Here is a 21,445-nt window from a genome sequence, read left to right as displayed (position 1 = left end):
TCTACTCAAGCTTTCCCTAGAACTCATGTTTCCACATCCCGATTTTAAAATGAAATATATGAAAGAAAAATAATGGCTCAACTCCTTCCCAGTGTTCAGATTAAGAGGGGAGTTTTCCTGAACACACAGACAGATAGCAATCTTGGTAACAATCAGTAGAAATACCTACATGACACTGACTTGTGTCTGATCCAAGAGGAGTCTGATTAGGGTTGCATGCTTTGCGGAAAGGGGATTGTGTCTTTGCCATAGGAGTGCCCATAAATGACAATGATTAAGTGTTGAGCAAGATGCTATAGTCCCCTAAAGGGTGGTTAGACAATCTATTTTAAACCAAGATAAATGGAAAATTGGAGCAAACACTGCGGGAAGGCTCATGCATTGACAGTGGAGTGGCTCTGTCATGCTGTCTGTCTGGAATTCTGCTGGTCTCGCGCTGGTCGTTCTTCCCTTGGTACGTTTCTAGACCAGTATGGCCCAGAGCAGCTCGAGGCACAGAAACACTAAAGAAAAAGTGAGGAAATGAAAGCCACACGTGGAGTTTCCACTGGGGGCCACTGGCAGGAAAAAACATTAGTGAAGGAAAAAACAAGGTCGAAGAGCAAGAAGTCAAGGAAATTCCCCTGAGAGGGAGAGAAAGTTATAGGTAAAGGGAGAATAACATGAGAATGAGATAGGAATGAATATGAGACAGGTTAGGGCTGAGAGAAAACCACTGAGGAGCAGGATTATTGGACATGGAGCTAAGCTTTTTGTGTCAGGAAACCTGAGATCTCTCGCTGGCTCAGTCGTGATTTACCCTTAGGCGAATAGCTTGCTTTCTCTGCCCATCTAATTCCTCTTCCGCTCTTTATATACCAGCCTTTAGATGTAAGGTTTGCCACAGCAAGGCCTGTTTTCTGTGGCTGTATGAGAGCTGCTGCGTTGGACTCCAGTGATACAAACACAAGGGAGAGAGTGCAGCTGAGGAGGAGCCTCCCTCTTGGAAGAATCTGGATCCAAAGCAAGCAGGAGGTGGGTGGGAGTGAATAACAGATGGTTATAAAGGGTCCCCACCTTTTTCAGTGCACCAAGATCCCTGTAAAACTCATGGATCAGGAGTTATCTGGGGCCTCCAAATGCAACTGTAACCCTTAGCAATGAGCCAAAGGGGTTAATTTCTCCAGGTTGTCTTCAGAAGGTCTGGAGGTATATATCTTGCTTTTCACTTTCCTGATGTTACTCTTCCATGATTGCTATCCTAATGACTGTCATAAAGATTTCAGAAAGTCACAAGACAAGGGGCAGCACCTCTGGCAAAAGAAGTGGTAGGACCTACTTCTGGAGAAGTCTAAGAATGACTAAATCTGATGACAGACTTCCTTCCAATCTCCACTTCCACCCCTTCCCAGGTCCTTCAACCACGTCCTTCATGCTGAAGCCTGCTGTCCACCTGTATCCTAGGAGTGCTCTGCCTGCCTAGATCATATGTTTTTAGAAACCTCCCGATGCAAAGTAATAATAAACAAATGAAAGAGGTTATTGAAAACATTACAGGCCATAATTTTAATAAATGTTGGCTCTTGTCACTATGTTCTCCAGTATTTATAGTTTTATATACTGCCAACAGATCCAAGTGTTTTGTCTTTTTGACAAACATTTCATGCAATCATAAATTAACTCATTTTTCAGCAAAATCTGACATCAGCAGTTAAGCTGTCAGTACATAGAAGTACTAGGGTTGGCAAATCCTCATCTCATAATAAAAACAAAGAGCTTTAAATGAGTCCCAGACAGTGAGCTAAGTGCGCCCAGGCTGAGTCTGCTATCGCAGGCTACATTGGTCACAGATCTGACAGGCGGTGATTCTGCAGCTTACATATCAGCCAAAGCAGCTCTCCCAAATGTTGTCCTCATTAATAATCCTGCACAGGTATGCGAGAGCAGCTCCTGGGCTTTTGATGAAGCCAGGGAAGTTAAAGCCTCTTTATTGTTCCTTGCTGGCTCGTGTTGGGCTCCATGTGTTGTTAGTTTAGGTCGTCAAAAGAAGTTCTGCAGCAGTTATTTTTAGATGCAGTGCTAATAAAAACATGCTATAGCCTGTTAGAAGATTAATTTGTCCGCTTGATTCTGGGATTTACCCGCTTCCTGACTGAGCAGGGTATTTGGGGCAGCTAGAGCTGACACCACTCTTTTGAGAGAACCGAAGGGGAGAAGACAGAGCTGCCCTGAACTGTAAAGGAGCTCGGGAACAGATATGTTTATAACCATAACCCATATAAAGCTCTAATTCTGAGCAAAGACTTTAAAACAAACACCCCGTACATGTTAGTTTACTCTCGTTACTTGTTCCATTTCTCAATGTTCTTGAAGAGGGCTCACCCATAGACTGCCTCGGGGGGAAGGAGCATCCCACATGCAGAAACCTGCCCGAGCATAGTGCTACTAAGACCCCTTTCAAAAAGGAGAAACACTGCATCCTCCCAGCACTCCAGGGCACCAGGTGGAAAGCGCAGAGATTGCAGATGAAATTATAGCAATGAGAGACTCCTTGAAGAAGCAGATACAGAAGGCAAGAGTGAGGAAGGGTACCCTGGCTGCTGCCAGCACAGATGTAGTTGATGTGGAGCTAAAGAGGCTGCTGAAAGAGTTCTTGAGAAGCTTGAGAGATTTGGGCATCTACAGACCTCACAGAAGTCCTTCCAGGAGTCTTGATATTAACAGGTAACACCCAAGCTCAGACTTGAAGGTCTGATATTAAAGGTGACCAGGAATGTAAATCCCCATTCCAGAGGTACACCTCCTGTAGGAAATGGCTGATGTTAACATCAGGGACTAAGGAATAGACAGAGTAAAACTCACATTGCCTGGACATCAGACTGGCCACGTGTGCCAGATGCGGGATCTGTGAGCTTACTAATGGGTTCTTTATACTAGCTTTCCTAGCCTGGGTATGGCACTGCACCAGCACAGCTACACATCCTCTCCTGGAAACAGATTAATGCCTAGACAACTGAGAGCAGGACAGAGCAAATTCAGTTCAGGGTGCCTTAGGACATTTCAAAACGTTTGCATAACTAAATGAAACCTTACAGTGCATAGAAAAATTACCAAAAAATTTACAGAGCTTTGGAACCATCTTTCAAATGGCTAGGGGATTTGTCACTGAGGAAATCCTCCACTGAGAAAAAACTTCTGTAGCCTTCTCTTGCCTGAAGATTTCTGCTGGCATGGGAAAGAAGAGGATGCTGTCTCCCTGCTCTGGGACCAGCACGGAGCAGCTTCATCCCACATCTCAGGAACCAACCAACTACATCTGTGGATGTCTCTTGTGGTTTCCAGCCTGTTTGTTTTGGGACAGGTTGTTGCAGTAAAGGACATTTAATTAAAAATAGCTGCCATTCAGTTTATATGGAATTAACTGTTACGCTGAAAAAAAAATACGTTATTATGCCTTAATAAGTGGCAGACTTCAGATTTGTTAGTGAAAATAAAAGCATTACCATGCCGATGCCTTGCTTTTTTGTTCAGTGCTCCTGTTTCAACGAATGTCTACTCTCATTCATCATATCTTTTCAACATTCTGGCTTTCCTCCCAGGCAGGGTATGTTTGATTTTTTTTCCTAAAAGGAATAGAATATAGTAGGAACCATTTTGGTTTGGTTGTGGAGAAATATACAAGGAGATAAATAGTACCTGAATCAATAAAGGGTGAGACCACAAGTCTTACTGTTTAAAGATTTAAACACTGCTTGTTCCTCCATTCCTCCAAAGTGAAAAAATTTAGATCCTTTAATCATTTGAGGATGGCTATAGACATATGTTTGGATAAGGCCTTTGTTTGTTCAGTGTCTCTAGTGTGTTGTGTTCCTCTTGTCTTCACTTGTTTAAGACAAAGCCTTTTACAGATCTTTTCCCTCAACTAGTCTGTTGAGGAGCGCATGGAGTACTTAATACAGTGTAATGCTTAAAGTGCCACAAAAGAAGGCAAGATGGAAAACAGCATGAGATATAGGTGGTAATTTCCTCTCGCAGGGCGAGGCTAAGAGCAGATTTGGCAGGCCATCACAGCTTTGGCTCCAGCAATTCTGGATCTTTGCTGACTTCAAACCCTGCTAAGAAATCGTAACACTTCACTTGCACTCTGGGCTTCTGCTGTTGACCACCTAAGAGGAAGACAAGAAGTAAGCACAAGAAGAAAGTTCCCGAGAACAAAGTTTTGGCATTACAGGAACATGAGAAAGGTTAGCCTGTGCTCATAGAAAACTGTGCCCTGTCTCTTACACTTAGACGGTTGCTGTCTGCTCTTTAAAAATTTCTGCATTCTGGTAAATGGAGTTTCAACTCATTTTAATAATGATGTGGATTCAGACCTCCCACTGGAGAATCCAGGCGCTACTGAGGAATTAACCCAGTATCCCAACATGAGGGGTCAAAACAAATTTAAAAGTCTTAGCATGAAACAAGGAGAAATCCTGGTACATTCATTACCATTTCTCCTTCATGGTCTAGAAAGAGCAGGAGCATTTAGAAACACATTTCTTTTTAGGCTTTTACTCCTCCAATCTGGTCTGGTTTGTTTTTAATCATAGCATGGTGGTAGATTGAGTTCCAGGCTATTTTTTTTTCAGGCATTATTCTTATAATGGAGAAAATTAGAAATGAAAGAGACTGAGACACTTGTCTTGTTATCATAAATGGGGGAAAAGTAAGGCCATTGTCCAAACTGTTGGACCTTCAGGATTAGGGAATCCATAGAAATTTAGGGGTTGTATTTCAGAATGAGTCTGAAAACATCGAAGCAGCTGGCAGTGATAACTGGGCCAGGTCAGATCCAGCTGTGCTGCAAGTTCAGTGAGTCAGATGAGCAGCTGGAACTGCACCACTGCCAGGAGTAAGGATGCCTTCTAAGGCAGCGATTTCCCTTCCCACCCAGTAAATCTGAGTCTGATCACTTAATTACAGTCTCCTACATTTTGATGTATCTGAGCACAGTGCTAGTTACTGATACTCTGTTAATGGTAAACATGGAGAAGTCTTAACTGCACCAGCCCAGTGTCCTATTTGACTTGGAAATCCTGTCAAATCCAACTTCATAACCCAGTCATAGCAAGCAATTATTTTGGAAGACGTATTTAAATGCGACTTTTTCTTTCGTTAGGCTTATGTGGCTTGTCTAAAACCTGTCTGTACCACTTTGAACAAGTGGTTAAAACTTGGACTAATCTAGAGTGTTTACACGTAAAAGAGTGCAGCATTAATTAGAAATCAATTGCATAAGGGGATTTGTAAAATCAATTGAAAGACTTTGTCTGATTAAAGAACTGGTCACACCAAAGTGAACATGCAGGTGTTGGACAGCACTGGACTACTTGGTTCAACAATTTTAATTCCTTGCAATTATAAACAAGGGTATATTAAATATGTAGTGTAGAAAGGTCCACAAAACATCTATTCCAGGCCTTCACAGGCCAACAAACCAGCCTGTGACCAGACTTACAATCAAAGACCAAATACTACCATTATAACATACCATACAGAGAATACCAAGGGCTTTGCCAAGGTATCCTCCAGTGCTCACAGGAGACAGAGAGTGCACCGTGCTACACATAAAGGCAAAAAATCTAACCCCAGCAGTCTACACCACTCTGACCATCTTCGAAGGATGTGAGCATCATTGAGACTCACCACTGAAGTGACAACTCATTACCTATGCCTGTCTTCTGCAATCTCCAGTGATTCAAAGGAAGGTGAAATCTTCTTCTAAAGCACCCCAGGAGACAAATTATACCTAAGAAGGAAATAGTTCCTCCATCATCCCCCTAGGCAACCAGCAGACACCCTGAAGAATGGCAATGATATATTCAATGATTTAGGCTTGCTCGTCAAACCAACGGCATCACCTGAAAGCATCAGCTGCTTCAAAGGAAGTTGAAAAGAATGAAGTTAGCATCTAAAAAGAAATGAGAGGATGGGAGTGGGGGACAGCTACATCTGAGATACAGGCTCAGATCATTTCCAGTGTTCTTATAATATGAGTGTACTATGGAGAGATGCTCCATAAAATAGGGTGAAAGTAAAGCAAAGAAAAAACAGCATACTCTTTGGCTTATAAGGAGATAAAACTACCCCATGGTCCTGCAGAGGTAAGAGTATGACATGGACATTAGTAATGCTCACTTATGTTCTTATGTTCATTCAAACCTAATTGCAAATGTGCACCAAAGACATTTAATTAGGGAAGAGGCAGATTCAGAAAGTTCCCGTCAATGAAGTATCTTCTGATTGCAGATGTTAATAATGAAGTTAATGAGAATAACACTTTAATCATAGATAGCTGCTCTTGTGGGGAGTATAATAGCCACATTATTTGGGTTGTATTTTTGTTCTGACAAACACAAATTTAGATCATAATGGTCAAATGTTTGGTTCCCAATTCTCAACTGAGTCAATTAAAAGTAGAGAGTAGGAGAATTTTTACTGAGAGATGAATGGATACAATCTCTTTTGAAAGACAAATTCTTTTTGTTCACGTCTCTACATATTGATTTAGGAACTTAGCATTGGCTACTGAATTTAAATTAGGAGCCAAAAGATTCTGCTTCGCTTTTATGAATGCTGTTAATGAATTAAGCTTTCCAGTATGCCCTCAAGGTAAGTAACAATCATTATTTGAATTTTAGAAATGCAGAAAACTAAGGCCAAGTAGTCTCTGAAGTATCCATTAATGTGTCTAGTCCAGAATACCTACTTTTTGTTTTTCCAGAGGCTTGTTCAGCACTTTGCTTATTGTAGGTGCAATAATTAATCCAAAGGATAAGACCTGGAAAAACACCATAGGCACTTCCAGCTTAGGTGTGAGAAGGCGAAAACCTGGATATCTGTTTACCCCATCCTGCTGCTCTACATGGTAAGAAAAAGGAAGTGTTTTGTGCCTAGGCTTCCTGCACACTCAGAGGGGAGAGTTACCAACCGATGGGGCGCTAAGTCACATGCAGACTGGCATTAAACAACCAAAGTAGTGTTTGAGCAGAGGAGTGTTTTCAAGTACCCTCTCTAGAGTGTATATGTCTGAATCAAGGATGTAGCTTAGAATGCCTCTGTCCTCTTGGGGTCCCTAGCTGAAGGAATGGTGGCAAAGCAAGCCACCATTTTTCTCTTTGGAGGCAATGCTATGATGAGTGTGTACGTAATGAACTAGTAGCCAGAGCCTCACCCAGAGCACGGTCCATGTCGCCTCTAGGTCTTCCCCAGTCTTCAGGTATCACCTTACTAAAAGAAAATATTAATCTTCCACTGAAGCCAGCTTACTTCTCAGTCAAGGATATAAGAGACATTGGATTAGAAGTTGAACAAAGGGGTCCTAATCCTACCTCTGTCTGTGTACTTTTAATCAAGGATTATCTAATGTGAAATGAAGAACAGGGACTGGAGTAAAGCTTTCTGTTAGTATAGTTGAGTCTCCTGAACAGTGCAGCCAAGAGGCCAGCCACTGTGGAAGAACTGATGCACCCCCAGGTCTGATGATGACATTGATTTTACACATTTAGGAATTAAACCTGAAGCTGCAATAGTTATGTCTTGCACCAGAAATCTGTGCCAAAAAGGTAAAGACGGTCACATTGCAAGTGCAAACATATTTTCTGATAACTATAAGTATATATTCTGGATGATATGTTCAGTGTACAAATTTCTAGGTGTGTGGCAGTAAGAAAAAAATGAATCTGTAGCAGTAAAATTTGAGGAGGAATTGAATAAAGTTGAAAGCATGCATGCTTACTGGCTTCCTCTTAAACAAGTCAGCAGCTGTTGTTGACACAGCCCAATACTCATTTGAATGATGTCCACAGAGCGTAGTTTCAAAGGAGAAGTGTTTAGAACTCTAACAAAAGAAAATACTAGGAAGAAACATTTTCTGGCTATTCAGAAGATAGATGGAAGACATGGATGTGCTTATTCCAAAGCTAGTTTCAGTAACAGCAGCTGGTGCTTTTCCCTTGCTTCAGTGGTGATACTGATCTACTGCACAAGAAAGTGTTATATTTCCAAAGCCCGTAAGTCCCTGCACAGGCTACCAGCAGTCCTTTGGTAGCACAGACCATTCTGAGGACAGTAATTTTCATCCCTGCCAGATTCCATTACTTGTATTTTTAAAACAATCCTTTAAAAGTGCACATTACAGCTGTCTACCTTCGCCATACAACAGTTCAGCAGAAAAGTTTAAAAAAAAAAAAAAAAAAAAAAAAAGATTTCAACATCTTCTTTCAGAGAAGAGAGAGGTAAGCAGTACGAAGAACTCTGGTCCTCCACAGCTGCCTGGTTTGGCTTTCACTATTGAGCTGATATCCATACTTCAAGACTGTAATCTTGAAATCTGTGAAGGGAAATCTGACACAAGTTATTTGATCGGTAAGTGCTTTCAAAATAAAATTCAAACTTAAACAACCTAGTTGAACACAGATTTATTCTCACTACATTTTAAAAGAAAGTCAGAGTAGAAGTAATCTTTCCCAAGATGATGTAGTCAAGAGTATTTTCAAAATGTTAGAGGATTTTAAGCTGTTACTTTCTGTCTTCAGCTGCAACATACTCACCTGTTCGCTGGTGTCTTGGTTGCTAGACTTATACGCAGAATTTAAAATCAGATTAGAAGTGTCTTGAAAGTAAATGCTACTGACCTGGAATGGAAATTATAACCTTGCAAACAGATGTGCAATTAAATGCTCAGTCATGTCAAGCATATTTTTAGCCATTACTGGAAAAAAATCAGCTTTCTGTTTCTAAGTGGAGTTCTCTTTTGATTAAGTGCATGTTTCAGGTCAACATATCTAAGTGAAGCTGAAATTTCCATGTTGAAAATATCGAAGTCCAAGTTCAGGTCTGTCTTGTCAGATGACCTACTTAATGACTGCAGACAAGTAGCAGTGACACATTAAATATCCTGAAAGTTGGCTGAGAATATGCAATGCTGGAATTGTCATTACTGCTACTCTGAGAGCAATTTTTTATGACACTGATGGTAATAATATACCTTTAGGTCTGTGGCTGCACTGTATTTTTTAATATAGAGGTAGGAGAAATTTAAAATCATATAAGAATGAGTTAATTATTAGCTAGATATTATTTTAACCTCCCGTTTTTGTGCAAGGTGCAGGTCTTACTAAATATCTCAGCCTGGCATTGGACTTGAAGGTGAGCACAATGAAGGCACTCAATGCAAGTCATAGAAGAAATTTAGAAGTAACTACATTCATCAGTGTTGAAATAGGTTTACTCTTGCTGGACCTGAACTGACATCTCCATATAGCTCTCCTGGGTCTTATGAACTTACTGGGTTGCTAGAGGATCTTTGTTCTGCTATTCATTGCGTGCTGCAGTTGCATGTAGTTCTGAAACACGTAGGAGGCACTTGGTCATGAATTGTGGTCTACTTCTACTCCTGTCTAGCTCTATGTGTGAGAAAAATCTCATGTAATTTTCTTCAGACAGGATCTTCTGTGAAGCTATTTTATTCGCGATTGCAATGGCGGGCGTCCTGTCAAATAGGAGCACATTTTAGTAAACAAATCATAACCTTTTATTCCCTATTAACCGACGCCTGATCACCTCCCCTGTTTCCTCATTGGCTGAGTACTACAGGTTCACAAGCTACTCGACGGTCTTCTATAACATATATGTACAATTTTTCTTTTTTTCAACCCTTTAATTTCTCCTTTCTTATGATTTGAGAACTTGTGATCTTTGTTTTACTGTTCTCACACTGCTCATCCTGTTTTTCTCAAGCTTCTGCCTAATTTTGGAACAGTGAGGCCTTCTACTGTCCACTTATCTACTTAGCATTTCCCCTTATTATGACTACACAACTACCTTGGAATACAGAAAAGTAGTTCTCTACTGCAAAAACACAACTTTGTTGCTCACATATGGCTGTTTACAATCAATGGAAAAAGATGAAAAATCTGGTGTGCAGACTGGATAACGTATCAGTTAAATGAGCAGTGCTACATCCTGGTAATAATCTGTGTGAGTTGGCCAGCAGCGGTCAGGTGGTGCATTGTGTGAATGTACCAAAAATGTGTCTTGAAGAGAGCTCTAGAGGAGAAAGATGATGATTGCACAGTAAAGGATGATGCTTTCTTTACTATCCAAATGCAAAGTAGGAGAACAAGCAGATATGACTTGACTGGTAGCTAAATGTGCACAGAACAATTATATGTGACTTGATCTCAGTGGCTGTTCCCTCTGCTTTTTCCTCTGGGCCTGAGGTGTTGCTACTTTAACTCTTCAATCCCAAACAGTAAGTCTTTGTTAACTCAGCTTCCTTTTGCTGAGGTGGCTTGGGGTGCACTGGCACCATTCACTCTTCTGACAGGTCTGAGAAGCCAGTAACATCTACTGGGGGAGCCTGGGCATGCAGGAGTGATAATATATGCATGCACTGTATTTGAAAAAGGGTGCTATTCAAAGCCTTACGAGGACAGAAAATCCCTAAACCCCTTCTGATCCTCTTTGTCCAGGGCTGTGACTCCAAAATCTCAGTTTTTCCCTGAACAGGCATTCATATCTATGTCATCACCAGAACAAAAGCAAAGCAGCTTGAAATTAGACCCATTCTCTCTCATGAGTGCAAATGCTCCACAGTATGTTCTTAATAATCCATCCAGTTCAATAGCATCTATTTTCTCACGTAAGTGTTCCATTAACTCAAATTTCTACCAAAATGGGCTAGTCACTCTTGTCTCCTCCTGTATGAGCTGCCCCAGCTTAAAAAGTGCCTCAATAATAAACACCTGAGCTTAATCTAAGTGCTGTGATAATGTATTATGACTATACATTAGAAACTATTGGGTGATGCATCTTACAGAACAAGGCAACTTTGCAATAAATTATGAAACAGCCCTATCATAAAACACATAAATGGTGATTTTTCAGATGAATATGCCGTCAATATTTTGTCATTGTTTATTATGCTTCATAGCACAAATCATGGCCATAAATATTGCTGAAATGACTAGCACTTGACAGGCTGTACTGTAATCCTGCCCCTTACTTCTGTGCAGACGTAGACACAATGATAGCTTTAAACCACCTTTGAGTAGGGTCTATGGAGGACACTGGTTGGCCTCTGCTACAAGGTAGAGGAGCCTCCAGCTGCTGCACTCTACATCCACTGCATGTGGAGCTAAAGAGATTGCTGTATTTCAAGGACCTTAACTGCTCTTGGATTTATAGGGGAACTCTTTATTTTCATTCCTACCTTGAATTTTTATATGTTGGCTTTAGATCCTGGCTTTCTCCTTCTAGATCCTGACTTATTTATTTTTTTTCCTTATTCCTTTCATTGATTTTGCTGGAGCTACTCTTGGCCACAATGATGTCAGGATCTCACCATAGGAACCAAAATAATAGTCCTGGCTCTGGTAAAATATATCTTGTGATGTTTCTCAAAGAGGGTGAAGTAGGAACATTGATCATAATCCTAATTTTCTGTCAGAGTGGAGTCAGCTGGCTGCTTTTGGTCAGGATCAGTCAAATGTGTTTTCTTCACAGTACTGCAGAAAGACACGTCCTAGACAGTGGATATATATTGATGGATATTTTATTAGCATGCAGTGTCTGGAAGGATTGAGCACTAGGCACATTACGTGAGAGATTACTTTTTTGTCTGAATACTCTCTCTGCAAGGAAGAATGAGCAGAAATTGTTGGAAGGCGAGGACCCATGTAATCTAGTGCTGTACAACACCTCAAAGTGTATTAGCTATTTCATAAAGAACGCACTGAAATATAGCCAGTGCCCCAGAAGAATTGCAGTGAAAATATTCTGCACACAGCCTTACTTTTGTTGTCATTACCAATAACTGATGTGGCCTTTTCACAGTGGGGACTGGCTGCAGCTGGTTGTGTGGGCTTGTTCCAGAAGCTGGAGAAGTGTTGACCCACACCTATTTATTCTAGGAACAAACAATTGCTTTTAAGGTAAGTAAACACCTTTTATTGGTTCATCGTGATCCCGTACCCCTTGGGAAGAAGCAGAAGTGGAGCTTGAGAAGAGTTATGGAACTGTCAGAGCATCATCCTGGCTTTGCACTTTCTGCAGTGCTAGCAGGCTGGCCATGTTTTTCACAGTCCTAAGCATTCTCATATGATCAGTATAATATAATTACTTTCATGCATATGGATTAGAATATGTAATCTAAAAGGACAATCCAGGCTGGCCAGTCTTAATCAAACAAGGACTCGTGTAGATGCATGCTGAATGGAAAATGCTGTGGGACAAAGACCCTGAATGATGTTATATGGCTGCCTCTTTTCTGATCCTGATCTAACAGAGTGCTGCAGTTACGTGATAGTGGTGACTGCATATCATTGCACAAATGTAGCCCCATCATAGCCATCAGGTAAAACTAAGGTTAAGCAGCAAAATCCCACGTGAGTTCTGCAGGGATAGTGGTCATTATTTTGTGCTGATGAAATTCCAGTGTCTCATTACAGAAAAACAAATGAGGAAAGGCAAATGGTTTCTCCGCTTCCTAGCATTAAAACATGCCTGTCCCCAGTATGCCTCTCCCTAGGTGCTGGCATGTTTTCCTTCTGGTGCAGCGTGCTCTGCATTATTAAAATTCTTCTTGTTTGACCTCATCATTAAGTTTTTATTTTACTTTTGATTGTAGTGACTAAATATAACAATACATGATTTAAAGAGGAGACAGAAATAAATGTTAGAGAAAACAAACAGCCTCCCCCCTGCCAAAATGCTGAATGGCGTAGCAGTGAATGGTTAAAAGAATCAGATTTAATTAGGGTTCCTTTCAGCACTGCAAATTCCATTTATGCACACTATTAAAATAATCTTCTGCATTAATACTAATTTGCATCATCAAAATAGCACTTCATCTATTATTCATATGGTATTGTAATTTCTCCCGACTGAGAGGGTGAAGCGTGGTAAGACTCTTCTGCTAAATACTGCACAGATATTAAGATATCGGTAATGCCTTAGGCTTCTTTTCTGCATTAGATATCACACACAATTTCCTCTCTCCTCTGGATCTGTGTAATGACCACTGAAAAGACTTTAATAGTTATTACACACTTTCTGTGCCCCTTATGGCCAAAAGGTCTCCCTTCCACAGGCATTCTTGTAGAATCAATCTACCATTGCTGGCTGTCGAAGTGCAGCCTCATTCAGGGGATGGTGCAGGCACTGCTTGAGCAAGAGAGTAACTCTTGATAAAAGAACAAAGAAAAACCTCCTTTATTCTGGAGTATGAAGGGTGAGAATGGGAGTTGACGTGTAGAGTGCAACACTGGTATTTCATGCAGTCACGTCTTGGAGATGGCCTAACTCTTGTTTTCTGTACCCAAACAAGTGACTGGTGACAGTTTGCAGCTGTCACTCACTCTGTTGGGTTCCCCAGGGGGTGTGTGTGTGTGTAGGGTGGTGTTGTAGCTCCTGGTTCCCAATGGGCATCACGATATGCAACCTCCCTAACGATGCACTGCATGCATCGTTGGGGCCTCTGGCTCTTCCAGGAGACAGAGCTAACGGACATCCTAATATTTTTTGATTTCTGAGCCTGACTCTCATTATGCTAAGAAGACAGACCAAAGTCTTCCTTAGACAGCTCTGGCAGTAAAAGAGAGTCTTTCAATGATGTAGTTTTCATCTACTTGAAATTACAGCTCCCTGATATGTTTATTGAGCAGATTCTTTCTTCATCTACACACTTTTGAAGTGAAAATAAAAACTTTCAAGTCATCAGTTAAGGAGAAACTTTCATGGTAACGTATCGGTTAGGCTGAAAAAAGAGTAGGTAGAAACATTTGGGCATTGAGTGTACCAAGCATCAGCTTATATCACCTGCTCCAGTGGAGGAAGGGCAAATGACCTAGCACGACTTTCATGTTCTGTGGTGGACTGAGTCACTCTGCTCCTACTGATTAATACAAAGGAAGAAATAATTGTCAACAAAGACTGCTGCTAATCACTGATTAACAAGCTGGAAGGAGGAAGGGAGATAGGTGGGAGGTAATTTTACTTCTGACAAAGAAAGAGGTCTAAACAGAAGTTTCCTGTGTCAGTTAGAGATGAAAAGAACACCTCACAAAATATTTCTTGGTTTTGGGACTCAAGTGGCCTTTCTTCCGCTTGATGGTTTAGAGTCTGCAGCGAAGCACAGTATGATTCTGCAATGTTTAAAGAGCAATAATCACGTAGACTTGGAAATCAATACCCCTAAATATCAGAAATCTTATAAAAGGGGGATTATTTTTTTTTCTATGAGATGAAAGGTCTTGCTTTATTACCCTTGTAGTTTTATTAATCTCTATAAAGCTATTTTTGTACTTGGACTGGTGTTTAATAATTACTATTGCCCATAGCAGGAGGTTGGATTTAGATGGTCTTTGAGTTCCCCTTCCAACCTAAACTGTTCTATGATTCTATTTGTCATATTCTTGGCTTTTTAGAATATGTTAAACACTGTAGAATAGATGTACCTTAAAGTGCAACAAAGCCTGTCATCTTGAGACTCCCCAAGGGAAGGACAACTCCACAATGACCTAAGTGTGGAGGCACCATAAAATTGCTGAAGGAAGTGATTTTCAATGCACTTAAAAAAAAAAAAAAACAAGAACTAATATGCGTTATGTGTTTCATCACAAATTCCATGATGCTACCTGTGACCAAAATAACATATAATAATAAATAAATAAAAACCTGCCAAAGTAGAAAATAATCTTCAGAGTGTTTTTATATGATTTAAGAGACCATATGTAAAAAGATATTTTAGTGAACTCTGCATTTTTTCTCACACTGAAGTGAAGGCTTCTTGAGTTCTTGAGGAGCTGGTCTGTCTGTCTGGGAGATGGAATGACTGGAGAGAAAGGAACTGTTCTGGAAAAGTGGAGCTGCCTTTAGCAAATGTCAATATCAACAATGTGAAAAGCTTGAACAGATGGTTAAGCTTTCCCTGGCCCATTTTGAGAACTTTCTATGAGAAGCAGAAGGTCCATGACCTCACATTATAGATAAGATTCTCTGTAATATTAAGGATTTGGCTTTCCAAACTTTCCAAAATTTTAAACATTAGCATTAGGTTGCTAATATAAAAGAGACAAAAACAGTGATACATCTATAAAAAAAAAAAAAAAAGGAAACTCTAACAAGGATCGAATTTAAAAGTTGCTGTGTCATCAGGTACTCTGACCACAACAAGGACACCCAAGTCATCTGCTTAGTCAGTGTTTAAGCAGGAAGATGCTGGACGCTAGTCCTCAAATCCCAGTTATCCCTCAAATGTGTTGGTATTTTCCTTGTGTAGCATCATTTAAAGCCAGACCACAGTAATTACCTATTTTGAAATGTATAGACCAAACCATAGGACATACTTTAACTGATTCCTCTTTCTACCCCATTATTCCTTCTTGAGTTGAAATCTAACTTTCAGAAAAACATCCAATGTTGATTTAAAATTTTCCAGTGATAGAAAATCCATCTTAGCTGTTGGTATTTTGTTCTGATGGTTAATTACCTTGCCTGTTAAAAGTTCATGACTTATTTCTTGTCTAAGCTTGTCTAGACTAGGCTAGATCCTTCTGTGTGATTGCCTGTGAGATAGAGCAATGTTTCGTTATGTGATAACTGGTGGGCAGCTTACATTACCCGTGTGATCTTCCTAGTGTTTTTACACACATCCTGAAATGTCAACACCTGAAGTAGAAGTAGGAATCCTACAACTATGATACCTTGCCAAATTGAGAGTCTGTATAATATCAGTTTCTACACTCTGAAATCCTCAAGTTTATTTATCCAGGAATCATATTGTCCCGTCTACTACATTACATCCAGAAGTCATGATCTTTTCTTAGGTCACTGATTTCCAAGAGGGAATGGGCTCAGCCCTTATTCTTTATTCCTTCACTTATAGCTTGACAGCTGATAAAAGCATACTTTGTGTATGCCTACTTTATTAGGTAACCCTGTCTTAGTGACCTCTCTTTTTAGTATTATCTGTTTAGAAACCCAGTTAAATAGGTACTCTGTGATTACATGTCAAAGACTATTAGTCAAGGAGTTGTAAAAAGTTCAGCATCTACATATTCTTTTTGTATTTGCCTCGTTCTTGTACAAGTTGTTTCTGGTGCAAAGTCAAATACCATATTGATATCTATATATTTTTTTCATCCAAGCCTGCAGTCTCAGGAAAAAAAAATAGTATATTATTTTAACAAGACCTAGTCTTACACTTCAATTCTGATTTACATATTGACATCTTTAATTCCTAATTAATCCATTTATCTATTAGGCAAGCTATTATTTTGCTCAAGATAGATGTCAAAATTTTAGACCTATAATTACCTACATTTTTATTTTAAAATATTGGGTCATATTAATTTTCTCCCAATCCCTTGGAATTTTCCTATTATTCCAAAATATTTTGAAAATAAACAGAAGGCCACTTGCCCAAGTGTCTTCTTTTTTATGAGACTTGGATGCAAACCAATGTAGACCAATGGATTAAAAATGCCCTAATTTAATAGCTACTGTTCCAAAATCCACCAAAACTAACAGTGGTTTTTCTTATTACTTATATGAAGAACTGAACCATTCATAGCTTTTCAGCATAATAACTTTGGATAGTTGAATTAACATACATCTTGTTCGTTAACACCAAGAAGGATGGTTCATTGTTGCATTAATAGTTCTTAATGGTCATGGTTTAACGATTAGGTGCTCTGTTATATTTCTCTTGTGTTCCTAACATTTTGTTCATCAGGAGTAGGCTGCAATTCAGTCTGCATTCATACAGTAGTGATGGCAAAAGGGAACCAAGTTTAAGAGGAAGTTAATAGATATTTCTGTATTTATTCATTGTTAATGTACTTCTTATTTTATTGATTAAGTATGAATCAGAATTAAGTAATAAGGTTTTAAATGATTGATTATGAATATCAAGCTTTCATAATGTAAACTTTAGTTCTCAAGAGAACAAGGGAAAGAGAGGTCTACTGCTCTAGGTACTGGTGCACTCTTTTACCAGTTTGTATGCATTACCTGGTATGAGATGGGGGTCAGAAGCTCCAAACTGTAATGTTTGGGTTTTGCTTTAGCAGACGTGTTCAATCATTTGTTATCTCTTCAGTTGCCTAGTACCTTGAGGACAGTCATCGCCTGGTATAAGCAAAGACAGATACATCCTTGATCAGAACAGAATAAATGCAAAACTGCGTGGGAACTCCCACATGACATGACAGGGAATGTGTTTACTGAAGAAACAATAAATAGGCACCATTAGACAAGTTCCTCTGATTTAGACCAACTGAACATTTGTCCTTGATTACATCATTACAGACTATTTTCTTTTCCTTCCTTCCTTCCTTCATTTTCTTTTCCTCCTTTTCCTTCTTCCTCCTTTTTTCCTTTTCCTTCCTTCATTTCTTTGTCTTTTTCTTTCTTTTTTCTTTCCTGTCTCTGTCTCTTTTTCTTTCTTTTTTCTTTCCTCTGTCTTTCTGTTTCTTTCTTTTTTCTTTCCTGTCTCTGTCTTTCCTTTCTCTATCCTTCTCCTCCTCCTTTTTCTCGTTTTCATTTCTTTTTCTTTCTCTCTCTCTTGCCTCCTTTCTCTTTTCTCACAGAATCCCAGGCTGGCTGAGGTTGGCAGGGACCTCTGGGTCCATCTGGTCCTTCTCCATGCAGCCCACTCTCCCCCTTACCCCCTGATCCAGTTATCAGAAAGACTTAAACATAATGAATCATCACACGTTATGGAAGCAGCCAGTTACGGTGAATAAAGTTACAGCTGTCATGACTAAATTGTAAAATAATATTACAGAGCCATTAGAGGCTTGTGAACTGAAGCTATGACACTGCTATTTCAGGTGAAAAGGGATGCTTTTTCCCATCTGTTCATTCAGTCCCAGTAGTTAGGCAGATTAATTACGGGCGTGATTCCAGCACATTAGGGATTGATTTGCCTTAATTATTATTTTTTTTGTGTTATTGAAGGGCCACGAAGAAGCATATAATATTTTTAAAATAAAAAGCACAAACCTATAAGCTCTAGAGAGCAGGTTTCAAATCTGCCTTAATTTATTAGACCTTCACTGTCTGAAGCATGTCCTTGATGGGCATTTACCAGTGTTACAAAATCACCTGAAGATGATGTGTTGCAACTGCTCAGTAACTCCTGAAGGCTGTAACAAGCCAGCCAGGTTACAGTGCAGACATTTTGCCTTCTCACTATTGCTTTCTTCTAGTGTAAGAGTTCAACTGAGGCATATGTAAAAAATAAGCACCATGCTGCACTGAACACATTACAATGACACACTTGAATCATACCTGTTGGAAACACGGGGACTGTCACGATATTCAGAGGAGTTCTGACGCTGGTTGTCGCATGCCTTGGCTAATCTTGTCCCTGTTAAATTGGGACCCAGCCTAAGCAATGTAGTGGAGGAGCATGCCTCCTTGGATTTTCCTCAGTCTTGCAGGGGGTGAAGGATTTATCCCTGTTGTTATTTTTTAATTCCCTTGCAAATACTCTCTTTGGCTAGCTTAGTTCTTGCAAGCACTCAAAACCAGCCTGTTATTATGGTAGAAGTAGTGGATGTATGTACTGATGTGATCCATAATTAATGCCACAACAATGTAAGAAACAAAGATGTCCTTCTGTGACTGTATATTTACTCACCTTGAGGAAATTTGCTTTGTTTCAGCCCACTTGCTCAGCTCTCCCAGCTGTGATGCAATCCTTTGGCACGGCTCTCATATTTGGAGTTGCTTTCATTGGTTGGGATCTTGATCTGGAGCCAAACATTTCCCCAGAGACTTGTTTTGTGCTTGGGATTCTGCTCAAGTTCAAATCTTGCCCCTGGAGCACTTTCTATCATTCATGAAATTGATACATAATCAAGGTACAATTTTTCTTCTGAAGGGTCTTTCCTTCCCGTGCCTACCTTCAGAGGTGCTGTTGTCTTTTGAGCATGGATGACCAAATGGATGGATAACCTGGCAGAGAGTAAACAAAATTTGCTAATTACCGTTAACAGTAATATACTAATTGAAGGAAACATTTCCTTTGCCTGGGCAATGGGGTTCAAACACACTACTAGATTCTGTAAAATATTGGCAAGTGTCATACATGGCAACATCAGTTGAGAACTACACTTGCAAAAGCACAAATATGAGAACAACTTCTGCAAATGGCTATTTTACTTGATGCTATAGAAGCTAAGCATCATTTCATTCATAGTAGGCTTGAGATAAATAACCCACCAATTCATCTTTGAAGGTGGACATGGCATTCAGGCTCAGTGGCTAAGTTAGGATCAAGGCTGAATCTTGATCTATGTTTTCTCAGAACAAACGGGATTCTGAAATATTGACACACTATTTTTATTGTTTGATGTACTGATACGCTCTGTGGTTTTCAGCCAGATCAGAGAGGTAAGGACACAAGGAGAAGGAAATGACAACATTGAAACATATATTGAAACCTGTTGTGTTAAACAAGAAAACTGAAGGGAGCAGGCAGTGAGCAGAGAATCTGCCAACAGTATGGACATTGGGGGAAGAACACGTCTGGTTTGTGCTATTTGCCAGTCTGGGAAACAGAAATCAAAAATAGGTGGAAGAACAACTGATGTGGAAAACCAAACAGGTAGAACTGAGATACAATTTGGGTAAATTATGCAGGTTTCTTCTAGCACAGCAGAACAGTTGCTCTCTGTTCTCCCTCAAGCTCTTCCCCAACTCCGGTTATTTTTATATTTGCAAGCAATCTTTATTTGATTTTTTTTTTCTCTTCATATCCATTACTGGAAAATATTTCTTCTTTAAGCTAGCCACACTGCTAGAAATGATCAATCAGTTATGGGAAATCAGAAGGCCTAAGGTAAAAGAAGCAGAAGTTATCAAACACTCATGGTAATGCCAAGCTGTGAGTTTTGGCAGCTCTTCTAAACTAAGCAAGGTCAAGCTAAATCGGTACTAAGATGAAAGAGCACCAAAAGAAAACCCAGCTCAGTAAGCAGCACTTCATCTTTTCAAGCAATTTAATATGGCTCTTCAAAAACAATGTCATTAAATGCCATGCTGTTTTTGAATGAATAGCTATTGGAAAATAACCATGCTCAATTCCTTGTTGTCTTCTGTGTTCATTTTTTATAGAAGAGAGTCTTTTTAGTTTCAAGAAAATTAAGAACTGTTTCATTATCCCCAGTTTGACAAGTCTGTTAGCTGTTACTGTCCCTATGATGCTGAAGTGGAGTTTTATGTTTACTGTTATGCACCATCCCTTATTTACTGCTTATGAATGCCTCCCTCCGAAGATAAATGAAAATATAAGCAGAGGATAGACTTCAGCTTAAATCCCATCGAAAAACAGGTTTAAAAACATTTTTTCCTGAGTTGAAGCTGAATTGGTTTGGTCAGTATGAAATCTTTTTTGAAACTGAAATATTTTTTTCCATTTTTTTTTCCTTGAAATGGAGATAAAGCCAAACTGTTCCCTTAAAAAATGTTGGATTTAAAACTGTACTAAACCATAATAGCTCAGGGCACACACAAAACAAGATAAAAGTTGAATAATAAAATAATAAAAAAAGGCTCCTCATGTGACTAGTTGTTTTACAAGTTAAAAGGCCTCTAAACTACAAATCCCTGAAAAATAAAGGTGTATGCCAGCTTTGCAAAAGCAATCAGAAATGAGACAAGATGTTCTTTGCTCTTGTACCAACACTAAAACACTGAAACCACGAGACCTTGTGGATAGAGTCTCACTTTACCAGGTGTCCCTGTGTCACTGACTTGTCACCTCTCTGCAAGTTAAATAACGAGGCAGCTCAGGCGTAGAGAGCCTCGTTGAAGGTTTGCTCAAGTGATGCTGTTCATTGACATCTCTGATGTCTGTATCAGGCTCTGAGGTCACAAGAGCATCCAAATCCTCCTGAAGGGTTTCGGCTGACCTAGTGGATTCGGAGGTCCCAAGGGCAGGACAGTTTGTCTTCCCACTGATTTTATCTGAAAAAGTTAAAACGTTGTCCTCAAAACAAACACATGGATATTTAAGCATTACAGCACTGGAGAGTACCACATCCCTCACTTACTGTAGGTACTCCTGGGGAAACTTCGCTAATAGGATTTAACAGTCTGTTGCACAAGGAAGCCAGTGGCATTAAAGAAAAAAAAAAAGAAAGAAAGAAAGAAAAAGAAAAAATAAACCCTTTGTTCCTCTTGTATCTCTCCTTTGTTCAAAGCTGCCAGATTGAAGTTTACTCAGTAAATATGCACAGACTTAAAATTAGCTCCCAGTTAGCATGGACTGAAATGGGAAAAATCCCCTTCTGTCTAATCTAATTAACTGCCAGTATCAAGAGTGTCAATAGAAAAGAGTCATCAATATGACGTGCACATGGAAAATAATTCATTTCCCTGTGTTCCCAGGTGGTCATGGTGCAGATGCAGC

At 39.7% G+C, this 21,445-nt stretch overlaps 1 long non-coding RNA gene across 1 annotated transcript; it reads right to left on the bottom strand.

Annotated features, from left to right (window-relative positions):
- Positions 1 to 3,862: 3,862 nt before the first annotated feature.
- Positions 3,863 to 6,206, bottom strand: LOC136789941 (uncharacterized). The gene is made up of 2 exons (XR_010828989.1): positions 5,690 to 6,206; positions 3,863 to 4,145 (listed from the first exon to the last, which is right to left on the bottom strand). It is a non-coding gene; the product is annotated as an uncharacterized lncRNA (long non-coding RNA).
- Positions 6,207 to 21,445: the final 15,239 nt, after the last annotated feature.

The sequence above is a fragment of the Anser cygnoides genome, chromosome 2, assembly GCF_040182565.1.
Source record: "Anser cygnoides isolate HZ-2024a breed goose chromosome 2, Taihu_goose_T2T_genome, whole genome shotgun sequence".
Lineage (NCBI taxonomy): Eukaryota > Metazoa > Chordata > Aves > Anseriformes > Anatidae > Anser > Anser cygnoides.
The sequence above is the reverse complement of the archived record's forward strand: the minus strand, read 5'-3'. Positions and strand labels throughout refer to the sequence as shown.